This window comes from Symsagittifera roscoffensis, chromosome 4 (genome assembly GCF_963678635.1).
Source record: "Symsagittifera roscoffensis chromosome 4, txSymRosc1.1, whole genome shotgun sequence".
NCBI classification, from domain to species: Eukaryota; Metazoa; Xenacoelomorpha; order Acoela; family Convolutidae; genus Symsagittifera; species Symsagittifera roscoffensis.
This window is the reverse complement of record NC_087065.1, coordinates 56,640,011-56,653,564: the sequence shown is the minus strand read 5'-3', so window position 1 is coordinate 56,653,564 and position 13,554 is coordinate 56,640,011.

The window sequence follows — 13,554 nt, the reverse complement described above, 5'->3', positions numbered from 1 at the left end:
ACCAGAGTTATGATAGATGGATAATAAGATTAGATGGCTACCACATGGTAATCGAGCACAGGATAAGTGACAAACACCAGAATGCTGACATTCTCAGCAAGAAGACTGAGTTCTATGAAATATCGGAGCAGAAGCAAGCCAATCAGGCGGAAATCAAGGAAGGGTTCTCGTTTCTGGACAAAAAAACTTAAGAAGAGCTACGAGATGGTTAGACAAGTCTGGACATCCAATTCCGGATCATCCTGAGTTACCTGTAGAGAAATCAGCAGAGATGAAGATTCTATCCAAGAAGGACCCGGTGCCCTTGGATCTTTTGCTGCGCTCAAACCTGATCCAACAGGAACTCTCTTGCATGAATATAAACAGCCTCTGATTATTGAATAAAACGGTGCAGGTCACACCGCAAGTGATGCGGATGCTGGAGGGATTGTTAGAGAGAGAAGTGACTACAGAAGACCCCGAGTGGACAGCAGCCGTGGCATCACTGAGAGTCAGTGAGAAAGTGAAGATCATGCCTTCAAGACCTCAACACAAGGAAAATGAAAGGGATTGTAGGACAATAGTTCAGCAACTAGTATCCTCGATATCCCAAAACGTTTTGACAAGTACATCATATAAACGGAAAGAACAGGAGAACGGTACACAAAAGAAAACCGTCACCTTTCAAGACCAGGAAAAAGAATGCGAAGAGGTTGAACGAAGCCTGGAGCAAGATCATTTGTCCGGGGTGAAGGATGGTGGAGAGAGTAGGCAAGTTCATGAACAAAAACCGGGACGAGAAAGTTTGTCCGGGGAGTCTGATGTAGAGGAAAATGTTGATGGTGAACAACAAGATCCGCAGGATAAAATTTTGTCCGAGGAGTTCAATTGGATAAGCAGAGCGCACAAAACTGACCCGGAAGAAGAAACGTGCTCCGTCGCAGACTCTTCATTCGATGACAATTCCAGGAATTCAGGAATCGATACATACCCAGACAGGAACTCGAGCACAGGATTGGAACTGTCAGAGCTAGCGATCCACACATTACTAGTGGAGACTCGAGCAAGAGATCTGGACAAGGAAAAATCGACAGTGATCGTTAGCTGATACCAAAAGAAAGAGTCTCTGACAACGCAGCGGATGATTTGGAAACAATAGCGGTATCGAAACGTTCGATAAGTTTTTTTGCCACAGAAAGAGGTAGCCAGGGTGATCTTCAACCGTTGAGACAAGAAACACAGCCATTGGCGAAAATTTGGTGCGTCAAGATGGAAGATGACACGCATCAGCCCAATGAGCTGAATAGTCAACTGAGGGTCATGAAGACGTACTTGAAGGCGAGATACAGACTCTCGGACCTACTAAGAGCGCAGAGAAATGACCGCATGACCAGCAACCTGAAAAGGTTGATCGAAAACGGAGCTCCAGACAAAAGTGACCTGGGGGAAGACAGTTACCGCATGCTGGGACAGTACTTTATGCAGAAAGAGGGAAGGTTATATCTGAACAAGGACGGAATTGTGGCATGTTGAAGAAGAGAAGAAGACAAAGTCCTGTACAAGTATAACGCTATAGTGTTGCCGCAACTCTATCAGACAGAACTTTTATTCAGGTCGCATGATCAGATGGGGCACCAGGCAATTGATAAGGTGTACCAAGGATTCTGAAGCGCTTTGAGTGGTCTGCAATGAAGAAGGCATGTTAGAAGTGGGTAAAAGCATGACTGTCATGTCAAAAGGTCAAAGACCCAAGGAAATTGAGGTTTTCGTAACAGTTGATCGAGTCATCTGAATTCAACGAGGTGTTGCAGATTGACCACCAGATGATATGTATGACAGACAGTGGCTACAATCAGGTCTTGGTCATGATAGATCACTTCACGAAATATGCAGAGGCCGCGCCCTGCATAACTGCCTCAGCAGAAGAGACGTGCAATCACCTAATTAATACGTGGATAGCGAGACACGGTTGTTGGATGACGTTTCAATCGGACAACGGAACAGCTGGCAATTCTCAGGTGGCTCAAGCTCATTCAACTACATACCAGCCCCAAACGAATGGCTTAGTCGAGAGGCAAAATTGGACGCTGGTGTCGATGCTGAGTGTATTTCGCTCCAGGTACAAAACTGATTGGGACAGATACCTTCCACAGGTGATAGGAGCCTATAATAGCACGCAACACTCCACCACTGGAGTTAGTCCACACATAATGTTATCCGGACTTGTGAAGTCTTTGCCCTCAACTTTTTTTAAACCAGAGTACGAGGGGAAGAAAACGTCACCACAGCTCTACGTAAGGGATGTGATTAGACGTCAACAAGAACTAAACGACTTGTGCAGACGGAACACTCATCAGGCACAGGCAAGGCAGAGGAAAACGTTCAACAAAAAAAGCAGCCGGTGCAAAGGCTTACTCGTTAGGTGATTACGTATGGGTATTTCAAAACATTATACCTCCAAAAGGAACAAAAACAACTCCTAAAGAAGTGGAGGGGACCCTTTATGATTACGGAAATGCACCAGGAGGGACGTTTCTATAGAATGAGTACCGGCCGAACCGCTCACTTTGAAAGTATTAAGCCACACAACCCATCTATGGAAGATTGGTGTATACCTGCAGACAAGGGTAATATCTGATGATGGACCCAGCCTGCGAGGTTAATGAGAAGGGCACCAGGGAGAAGAATGATGGAAATGAAATCCTAGGAAAAGGATCAAGTCCACCACTAGACCTGGGCCCCAATGAGGTGATCGAAGCTAATGAAGAAACCTTACCCTACGCAGAAGAGACTCGCAAGACCGCGAACAAAGAGAGGTCCCCAAGAACTTGGAACCAGACCTAGCGTTTGCAATACAGACACGACAGAGTGATAGGACAAGACTCAGGAAGAAATATAACCCTTACGGAGATGACTTTGTAGTGGACAGCATAGATCTGAAGAAGATAGTGGAAGAATTGGTGGGTCTAGAGTAAATAATTGTGTCACAGGACAAAGACATAGTCGACGACCACGACGAGGAATGGATCGAGGACCGGTCAAAACCCGAGGTAGAATTCGACGACGAGCAACAGCAATCATACGAACAGGATTTGACGAACCTTCGTGTCTTGGAATGGTTGAACGAAATGACGTCGATTCCCAAGGAGACCAGTGTCAAGATTCAAGGTGTAGACCGTGAGAGCATGAAATACATTAAAGCCGAAAGGGATGAGCCTTCTTGGGCTGCCCAGGAAGGTCAATTACTTATTCTCGAGTCTAACCTCGGTTTAACCTCCGGTATGCGATCGACGGGGACGACTTACCCACACTGAAAAAATTTTAATAAACAAATTTAAAATACCAAGAGAGACAGGTGATCTAGAAGCATAAATAGGCGAGGAACCTAACAAACCGGACATAGGGAGAGTAGTTGAGTCATATTTTAACTTACCAAAAAATCACTCAAGTAGCATAATATTAACAGCTAGCGATTTAATACTTACAAATAGAACATGTGCGATAGCACTCATAGCGGACATGAGTTTTAAGACAGCATTAGCAGCAGACTTTAAAAGGGAATATAGGAACATAGAATTTCTGTGGAAGCAGAGACCAGGTAGAGGAGGTGTAGCAGCCTTGCACCGGCGGCTTCGCAGATACCAGGAAAGTATTTATGCTTTTTGGTGACGAGGGCGACGGAGAAGCAGCATGTGGGCCCTGAGGACTTAGTTCTTTCCCTGACGAGATTGAAAGACTTCCTTGTGGAGAGGGAGGTGAAAGAACTCTCGCTTCCGGTACATGACCCAAACCGAGGACGAATACATCCACGGTTGCTGTATGCACTGATACACATGATCTTTTCTGACACGAACATACAAGTATACTTACACAAGAAATACTATTCGAGTATAGGCTGAGTTTAGGTTGAGTGTAGGAGGTGTTATGTTATGTATGTTATGCAGTATGTGTTATATTTTTAAAGACCCTGGGTATGGAGGGGTTAGTGACCATGAATGAACGAAGATCTTAGGAATAGATCCATTCTAAGTTTGGACTGTCCATTCTTAGATCAAATTCCAAGATTTCTAGTAATAAATTGATTTTAATAAATTTTAAATATCAAGATCATTTTATCTGAATGTTAATGGAGTCCCAGAGGAGAAGAAGGATAGAAGAAACTGCCATAGTACCTTTCTTGGGAACGTTGCCCGAAGAGGAGTGGGAAGTTCCTCACAGAGATCATTAGAGTAGGACGGGATGTAATAAGGACAGAGTTGCCTTCATGGAAGAGGTCCGAACAGTAGTTCAGTGCTCCGGGACTCAATCTATGCTGAGAACAGGTCTCAACAGGCTATTGAGTCGACAAATCCTCGACAAGCTAGACGAGTGTGAATTGAAATTGAGCAAGTTACTAATCGACTCGGCCACTGACGAAAGTGAAGCAAATTCTCCTACAATGGCAACACCGCAAGAAGATAATGACAAGGTAGTGTATCTGTCAAGAACCCGAAAAGAAACAGTGTGATCGAAAATGGTGATAGATAGAATCAACGATATGAAATTGAAACTTGGCAGCAAAGTGACTTTGAGGAAGACCGGAAAAGCGAGAGTGGATTCAGAAATCTCAATATAAGCTGTTAACTCAGCCAAGAGAAAGCGTATCGAAGTTGCCATGGACATGGGACAAGGTGATGACCGATTACCGGGCACGGACAGAAAGTTGACCGACGTGACGATGGCGCCACCCATTCTGATGCCAGGATTATGATCAGCCAGTTACAAAACCAAGAGGAGTGACCGCACTCTGACTGGAGCCACGCTAGAAATGGAGATTCTGAGTCAATGAGGAGAAAGCACCCTAAAAGATTTCAAATCATCCAGCATGAACCATGGAAGGGGAAGTGTCGTAGGACAGCTAATCCCAGTGGAGTACAACCGATTGACAGTGTCAGAAAATGTCTCGATTGATGAGCCCACTGGTGGTTACAGAAATTCGGCTAGAGGACACTTAATCGCTCTGAAAGACAAAAGCGCCATAGAAGGTTACCTGGAGACAATGATACAAGGCACGACTATGAAGCAAAAGGCATTCTGTACGTTAGTATCCTCGGAAATGCACGCGGAAACGATATAGCAGTTAGTGAGCCTACCATGGAGGGCAGTGGTGTTACGGCACTTTGAAAAAGGAATGAGAACCAGTCCGAAAATACATGCTCTGATAGCGATATCCTACACGAGAACAGAGTTGCAACTCAGTTTTGCTTGGTGCATGATTGGATTGACGCGGAGTATGACTCAGAAGAAAGAAAAATACTGAAAGAAGAAAACGTATTCTTGATGACAAATATAAGAGATCTAATGACCCAAGAAGGAGCGGCAGTGGCGTGCGCGAAACGGAGAGACGCTCTCTATCATTCGGTTTATGCTAGATCAGATATCAGTGCCGTCACTGATCACTTGTGTCAAGATGCTAAAAGAAGGCGACGAGAAAGCAAAAGCCTTGCTCTTGCTAGCACTCTTGGACATACATCAGAGTAAACTGATGCGAGTGAACATGAAGGAGCCTGTGGAACTGGAACCAATGATGAAGATTGACGAATTAAAGAGATTCTCGAGAAAGGAACTGAGGCTCACAAAAGAATACATAGGAGCACTGCCGAAGTCCAGTGAATATTGCGGACCGATCAGGAAGAAATCGTACAGTTACGTATCCGGGATCGTAGAGGTGGCTTACAACCCTTTCATTAATGAAGACATACGCGACTGTTTCTTCGACTACGAGCAGGCAGTGTAACTAAGATTATGGCTGTCTAGAATTGCGACGATAAGAAGCGCTGCTAACCAGCAAGCTAAACTGGGACTTGTGCTTGAAGAGAAGGTGACTGCACCTTCAGTGCCAAAATCTGACAACCGAGTAGAATTTGGATTGGGATTCTCGGAAGAACTATTGAGAACGAGTCTAGTGGTGGTATGAGAACTAAGGAAGCCATCATGGTGTCCGAGTCGTAGCGCCGATTCGATAGTGCGGGCGCACAATATGTGCAGAGGGAGTTGAACGCAGACTGTAACTTACGTGACCTGAACATCATTTTCAATTTGATGACGACAGCCCCTAAGAGCAACGGAGAAAGCGAAGTGGAGTTTCCTGTCTGGGGACCAGAGGACTGGGTCAAACCTGGTAGCTGTCTGGCAAGAGTCTGTGGACTTGAAGGTCACATCTGTGGAGGTCTGGATTGTGTGAAGACCCTGACGAAACAACACAAGCAACTAACGACAATGTTTGCAAACATCGTAGCGAAAGCAAAGACGGAAAGGGAACAGATTGCAGATAGCCACGGAGGAACTGAGGTGAATCTAGTGACTGCACTAGGACTCTACAGCATGTTTGGTTCTTTAGAGTCACTATTGAATCTAGAACAAAAGCATGAGATGGTCACGGCCATCACTGTAGAAGTGTTTCCGGGAGTTTTGCAAACTGAGCAAAAGTATATTGGAAAATGGAGAGAAGCAATCGAGGCGGAAATGAACATCCGGCACAGTGAAAATTATCGCAGACCGTCGGGAGCGCGATTATTATTGGGATCAACATTAGCTCCAGTGTGCAAAAGCAGAGACGCAGTGCATTTCGTAGCGGTGGATGTGAAGAGTACAAGGACGATCGTGGATCAAGCCTTCTCAGTACCGAAATGCGTAAGATTAGCGAGGATGTCAGAAAAGTCTTACGAATTGCTATGTAAGATGTTCTCAGCAGTTCCAAAATGAACCGATACTGAGAAAGAAGTTCATGGGATACGTCAGTGGGAACTTCAGTGATTTTGAAAGACAGAAGCAGAAAGGATCAAAAGCAACGGATTACAATGCAGTAGACGAGAATGATGAAATCCACCCAGTGATGATGGAAGTGGAAGCACTGCTGGAAGCGTCGGGAAAGCTTTATTGGAAGAGCATCATGCTGACACATGATGAGTTTCTCTGCCATTGCTTGCTACAAACATGGTGGTATCCCGGGCGCAGTAATCTGGTGTTGATGTGGGACTGTGGAGAGCTGCTCTCCATGTGTTTACCAGGTTCATCACAGCCCATAACGATAGTGATAGTGGGAGTTATGATGACGATACGATGGCGGGAAGCTCATGTGAGGGAGAGCAATCGGCAAGAAACGCCTACGAGAGAACAGATGCAAGAAATGGATTGTCTGAAAGGTTTAGATCTTTTCGAGAAAAATGCAAAATTTTGAACATTCTGATGGAAGTGAAGAGCATATGGGCCAGAAGACGAGTGATTCCTTGGTTTAGAGCCAACATGACTGCATGGTTATACGAAAAGGCCAAAAAGCATATGTCGAAGCACAGCAGAGTGTACAGTGCGTATCAGCTGGACATGGTAGCAGGAGCTTTCAAACGAGCTTTTATCACTCATCGGAGTGCAGTTACTACCGCAGTAAAGAGGACGTTGAGAACAAGTGAATGTGACGGGAGGGAAAGAGAAGAAATGTTGAATAATACCTGGAGAGAAACGCGACGTTGTGCCTCCACAACAGCTTCTGCCGAAACAGAGAAACTAACGTTGATCCTCTACCATGTTGCAAGCAAATATTAGAAGAGCAGAAGTGTTGGAGGACTGCCTCCAACAGCGACACGGAAACTGAAAGCGCAGAGTCAGTATCGCAGGAAGAGGAGATGGAACAATGACAAGCAGACGAAAAAACAAGATGCAAAAAAAATAAAATTTAGAAGAATTCAGAAGCTTTAGAACTTTCTAACGACAAAAACAAGGAAAGGGACCAAGAAGTGAGCAGAGGATTAAAGAAGAAGAAATTAAAAACTCAAAATTGTTTTATGTGTCAAAAACTTGAATGAGAAACAAAAGTAGTAAATTTTCAATTGAAACTGAAAAGAAAACTTTTGGTTGAACTTTGAAAAGTAAAGATTTGTTGCATTTAAAAATTAGCTTTGTGATTTTACTTAGTGGCTTTAGAGACACTTACTATTTATTTAGAAAGGCTTGAGTGCAGAGTATATTAAATATTCTAGCCTGCATGACTGCTTTTAATCAACTAAGATGACTGATCACTGTGTGGTGATATGAAAGGCTTGGAGAAGGAGATGATCTCATTGTTCCTACTAACCACCGAGTTTAACAATTTTAATATTCAGGACCAAAAACAGCTGAATTTACGAAGGGAGGAAGCATGGTAGAACAATTTTAGCTTGTTGATTTGCAGGACATTCCTGCGTCCCAACACTTGTTAAACCTAAGAGAAAAATTTTTAAATCAGGACATTGACGTTAGAAGTCGTAAAAAATGTTTTATCTTAACTCATATCCTCGAAATGGCAGATTATTGAAAGAATTTGGAAGGCTATAGTAGTGTATTATGATGCCATTTCTATTCTGCAGTCAGTTGATGTGATGTGGATAAAAGTGATTTGAAGCTTTTTGCTAATTCTGTTCGATGACACTGTACCATTTTGTTGAAGACGACGAGGTGGATTAAGTCAAAATAAATAACCTTTTGTTTAACCGCATGATTTTCGATGTGTGACATTCGACCAAAATGCATCAAAATGCAAGTTTGAAATCGAAATTTTATTGCAACAGCGGATTTTAGCACATTAGTGGTGTTAATCGTTCATTTTGACGAAAGCGGAATGGTTAATTTGGACCGAATTGTTGATTTTCAAAAACTCGTTTGAAAACAAAGACACGTGACGACGTAGAAATTTCGCGACAACTGAAAACAGTATTCAGAACACAACAACAGAATTCGTTGAGTTGAACGGGAGAACGACAGCAAATTAAAACCGTGATTGAAAGTTTTGACAGAAGACCATTCCCAGTTGTAACGATTGTGCCGGTACAATTGTTACAACGTGAATCCCGAGAACAAGGAAGGGTGTTGGGACGGCGTGTCCAGCCTTCCTAGAAGAAATAAGGACGTTATTTCTCCGGATTCCAGAATTTGGAGGGGTCTTAGGAGGAGAACACAAACTCTGTATTGTATAAATTTTTAGCTTCTGGTCATGTCCTGAGTTGAATTCAATTAACATCTCTTAGCCTAATTGTTGTGATAAACTTTTTAAATATAGTATTTATGGTTCTTTCAAGCTTCCTTGAAAACTCATTTTTATGAGATAACTGGGAGAAGACTGTTGTGTAGATTCCATTTTTCAAACTTCGCAATGAAAACCTTTCAGGAATACTTGCCATAAACTGAAATTACCTACAGCTGTGTGCACGTTCGTGCTAATTTGGCTGCTCACGAAGACCTGATATCAAAGGGTGCCCTCTGAGGGATTTTAGAGGAGGGTCTGTCAAGTGGCTTTCTGTGGGGAGGTGGGAATTTGGAACTGGCTTGAAGAGTCTGGTGATGCACCGCTGGACCTACTGAGCTCGGGTGAGATTGTTCCTTGTTTTTGATTTTTATAATTCGATTTTAAAATTTGAATTAATTTAATTGTCTTTTATTTTTTTTATTTGCTGATTTATAAAATTCCCACTAACCGCTTATCATCGGTTAGTTCAGTCCCCTAAAGTCCAGTCAAAATCCTTTTTTTTTACCTTTATGCTGCGTCAAGATGAGGAAAAACAACAAAGAGTGTACAAGCAAAGATTGCTTGAAACCTTCAGGAATGATCAATTGAATTAGATGTGATTGTTGTTCTAGTTGGTTATCATATCAGTTGTGTAAATATTTCTCTTAGCGACTCTAAGAAAAATCAATGGTTTCAGTGTCCTTTATGTGTTGATGTAAAATCTGTTAATAGAGCAACAATAGGTAATGATTTAGTGCTAGACAATTTTGTTAATACAGCCATCTCAATTGTCCGAGTACTCAAGAGAGTACCAAAAGACTCGCGTGTTCCCTTGGCGGAAAGTCTGTTGGACAAAATAAAAGACATCGTCTACAATGTAAAAGATGTTACAAAATGACTAATTTTTTTAACGTTGATCTTGTTTTTTTTGGAGCAACCGAAAAGAAGTGGACGCAAACAGACCACAAGCATGAGCTCTTTGATAAATAAAAAAAATTCGAATAAATGACGTGTCACTTCCAAAACCCCATCGCCAAGTTTCAAGCCCGCCTCTGAGTGACCCCGAGCAGAGAATAAAGCTAATAAGTAGTAAGCTCGTTGAAGGAAATGTAAAGGGAGGAATAAGGCTGGCTGCTTCGGATGACAAAATTGCTCCTTTTTCAACTGATAACTATCAAAAATTGTTGTCTAAGCACCCTCAGCGAGCCAAATTTGCAGCTCCAAATCCAGAAAAGTTGGATAGTTTTTTCGTAACCGATTTCGACCTATACAAAGCAAAAATGTCCTTTTCGAACGGATCAGCAGCAGGTCCTGATAAAATAGTTCCTCAAATTTTAAAAGATCTTGTTAGTAAGTCGAATGGCAGTGCAGGACTTGATTTTCTGAAATCGCTTACTAAGCTGATAAACTTCATTGGAGATGGCAAAATACCCGAAACCCAAAAACCTTTCTTTTTTGGGGCAAAGCTTATCGCCCTCATAAAGATAGACGGAGGGTTGAGACCGATTGCCATAGGCAACACGCTGAGACGTATCGTGTCTAATTGCGCTGGAAGCAAGGCCCTCTCCGAGCCACAAAATTTTTTCGGAAACTTACAGGTAGGATGCGGTACCAAACGAGGAGCAGAAATAGCTGCGCACTCGTTTTGAAACCTAATTGAACGCGACGACAATCCAAAATGCACTGTTCTTTTAAAACTAGATTTTAAGAATGCCTTTAACTCTCTAAATAGAGAAACAATGCTGAATCATGTTTAGTCAAATCGCCCGAAATTGTATAATTACACCCATTGCGCGTATGGTAAACCTAGTTACCTCTTTTACGGAAGCTCTGTCATAATGTCAGAAGACGGAATTCAGCTAGATGATCCTGAAGCCCCACCTCTTTTTGCGGAAACATTTCATACACTAGTGAATTAGTTTGGAGTCGAAAATTAACATCTGGCATTTAGATGATGGAAATTTAGCCGACGACTATAAGGTAGTACTCCGGGACCTTAAAAACATTCTGAAATCGGAACAAATATACGGCCTGAGCTTGAACACTGAGATGTGCGAACTTTGTTTTCTGGGACCGACTACTTTTACACAGTATAATTCAATTTTAACACAGTTTCGAAAAATATGCCCCAAAATAAAATGAAAAACAAAAGAAGAACTCCTCATTTTAGGATCTCTAATCGGCGAACTTTGCCGAAAAGAACTGCTCGACGAAAAAATTACGGAGCTTGAAAACATCTCGGATGTCATTGACAAACTAGACGCCCATTATGGTTTTTACCTCCTGAAAAATTGCTTTAGCATGCCAAAACTCCTATATTTTTTGCGTACGAGCCCTTGTTTTTTGCAAAATGATTTTTTGGAACGATACGATAAATTACTAAGAAATTCGTTATGCAAGGTCACTAACGTGAAAATGGATGATAACCAGTTTTTACAAGCAGTTCTTCCGGCAGCCAAAGGTGGCTTGGGCGTTTCTTCCGCTCATCTACTCGCTTTACCCGCTTTCTTAGCCTCAGCAGTAGGAGCGAAAGATGCCTTGAGCAAAATTTTTGGTTTGGAGCATGTGGATGGAACCTATGATGATGCGCTTAAGCGGTGGTTTGAACTTGGAAAAATTGAAGTGGCTCCGGAAAATGAAATCCAAAAAAATTGGACGGAGCCAATTTTTGACAGCGAAATTGCAGACTTGATTTTACGACTCGAACCAACGGACGTAAAAAGATTTAACGCGTTCCAAGACAGATTTGGCTCCTAATGGTTGAACGTCATCCCGTGCAAAAATTTAAGGTTAAAACTGTCGAACCAACAACTCAGAATTGCGATAGGACTCCGATTAGGCTCAAAAATATGCGAACGGCATAAATGCGTGTGCGGAAAAGACGTTACCGAGGATGGTTGGCATGGTCTTTCTTGCCTCAAAAAGGCAGGGAGATTCACTAGGCATTCAAACTTGAATGACCTTACAAAGCAGAGTTTATCTTCTACTCACATTCCGTCTGTTTTAAAACCACGACACCTCTACAGGACCGATCAGAAGCAACCAGACGGTTTGACGCTCGTTCCATGGGCTGTTGGTAAGCAGCTCTTGTGGGATGTAATGGTAGTAAACTCCTTAGCTCCTTGTAGGATTAATGCCGGGTCTGTTTGTAACCCTAGTACGGCTGCCGTTGAAGCGGAAGAGCAAAAAACTGACAAGTATAAAGATCTTGTAAATGATGGATATCTTTTTCAATCGCTAGCTTTTGAAACTCAGGGCGCGGCCGGCCCCAGCATATATTGTTTTTGAGCAAGCTTTGTAAGATTCTAAGCATATGCACTGAGGAACCCAGAGCAGGCAGCATTTTAAAACAGTGAATCTCCCTGGAATTACAAATTGCGAACGCCGCTTGCGTACTCGGAACAATAATTGACAAAATAACTTTCGACGAAATTTTTTATTTGTAACACTTGTATATTATGTTTTCTCGTGTCGAAATGCGTGTTTTTATTGAAGAAACGTAACCCGTATCGATTTTAATTGAAAGGACTTAAACACTTGTCATCTTCTTTTATCATTATCACTTCCATATCTAGAAAATTCCAATGATTTTGACTGAAATACGTGATGAAGGGTCTCCTGACTGTAACCTCTGTTACTATGATACTTTTGACCTTCTGATTACATTAACATCTAAATTCATTTTCAGACTATGAGAAGCTAGGAGCTAAGGGAAAGGGTTGATCCATCTTTGATGAAGATGATGATTTTTATCTACTGAACAAAAACAATAGTAATATAATAAATAGTAGTAGCCCTGTTTTTAGGAGTGACCTCGTGGTCTGGGGACCCAGCCATGAGCTCAATATTTTGCATGTCATTAAGTTAGTTAGAGCGTTCTGATCGAAGCCGGAAACAGTAACGTTTTTGTCGACCCGATGTTAGAAAGACCACCAAAAAGAACTGGCTTTGGAAGAGACAGTAAAAAGCATGTAGAGCTTTGCGTAGAACCTAGCCAAACATTTCAGAACCTAGCTTTATTTTCCGTCGATATGTACTTCCGGGCGAATGTTACAATGTCATTTAAAAAATTAAAAGTCATAAGTCAAAACTGTTTCACTCCTTTCTCCAATATAGCAGTTACAGTTTCGTTTGGAACGAAGAGGATAAGTGAAGACGTGAACACGAAAGGAAGAGAAGGAGAGAAAACTTGGTTGTCTTTGCGTGTTAAAACTTGAACTAAACATCCAAGTTTGATTATTTAACTTGTTAAACTTTTTGTTTTGATCTAGTTTGGTCAGACCAATCTTTGAAAATTGTTGCAATTGTTAAAGTTGTTGAAATTGTTGATTTTAGTTATGACTATATATATATATATATATATATATATATATATATATATATATATATATATATATATATATATATATATATATATATATATCGAGAACATAGGTGAGTATATTTACCTATTTAAACACGACTGAAGATTTTAACCTGTGTAAGACAGTTTCACTGTGTGGCGACATTGTAAGTTTGGGTAAGCTCGCTTGGAAAGGGTGAGTAACTCAAAAACTTCT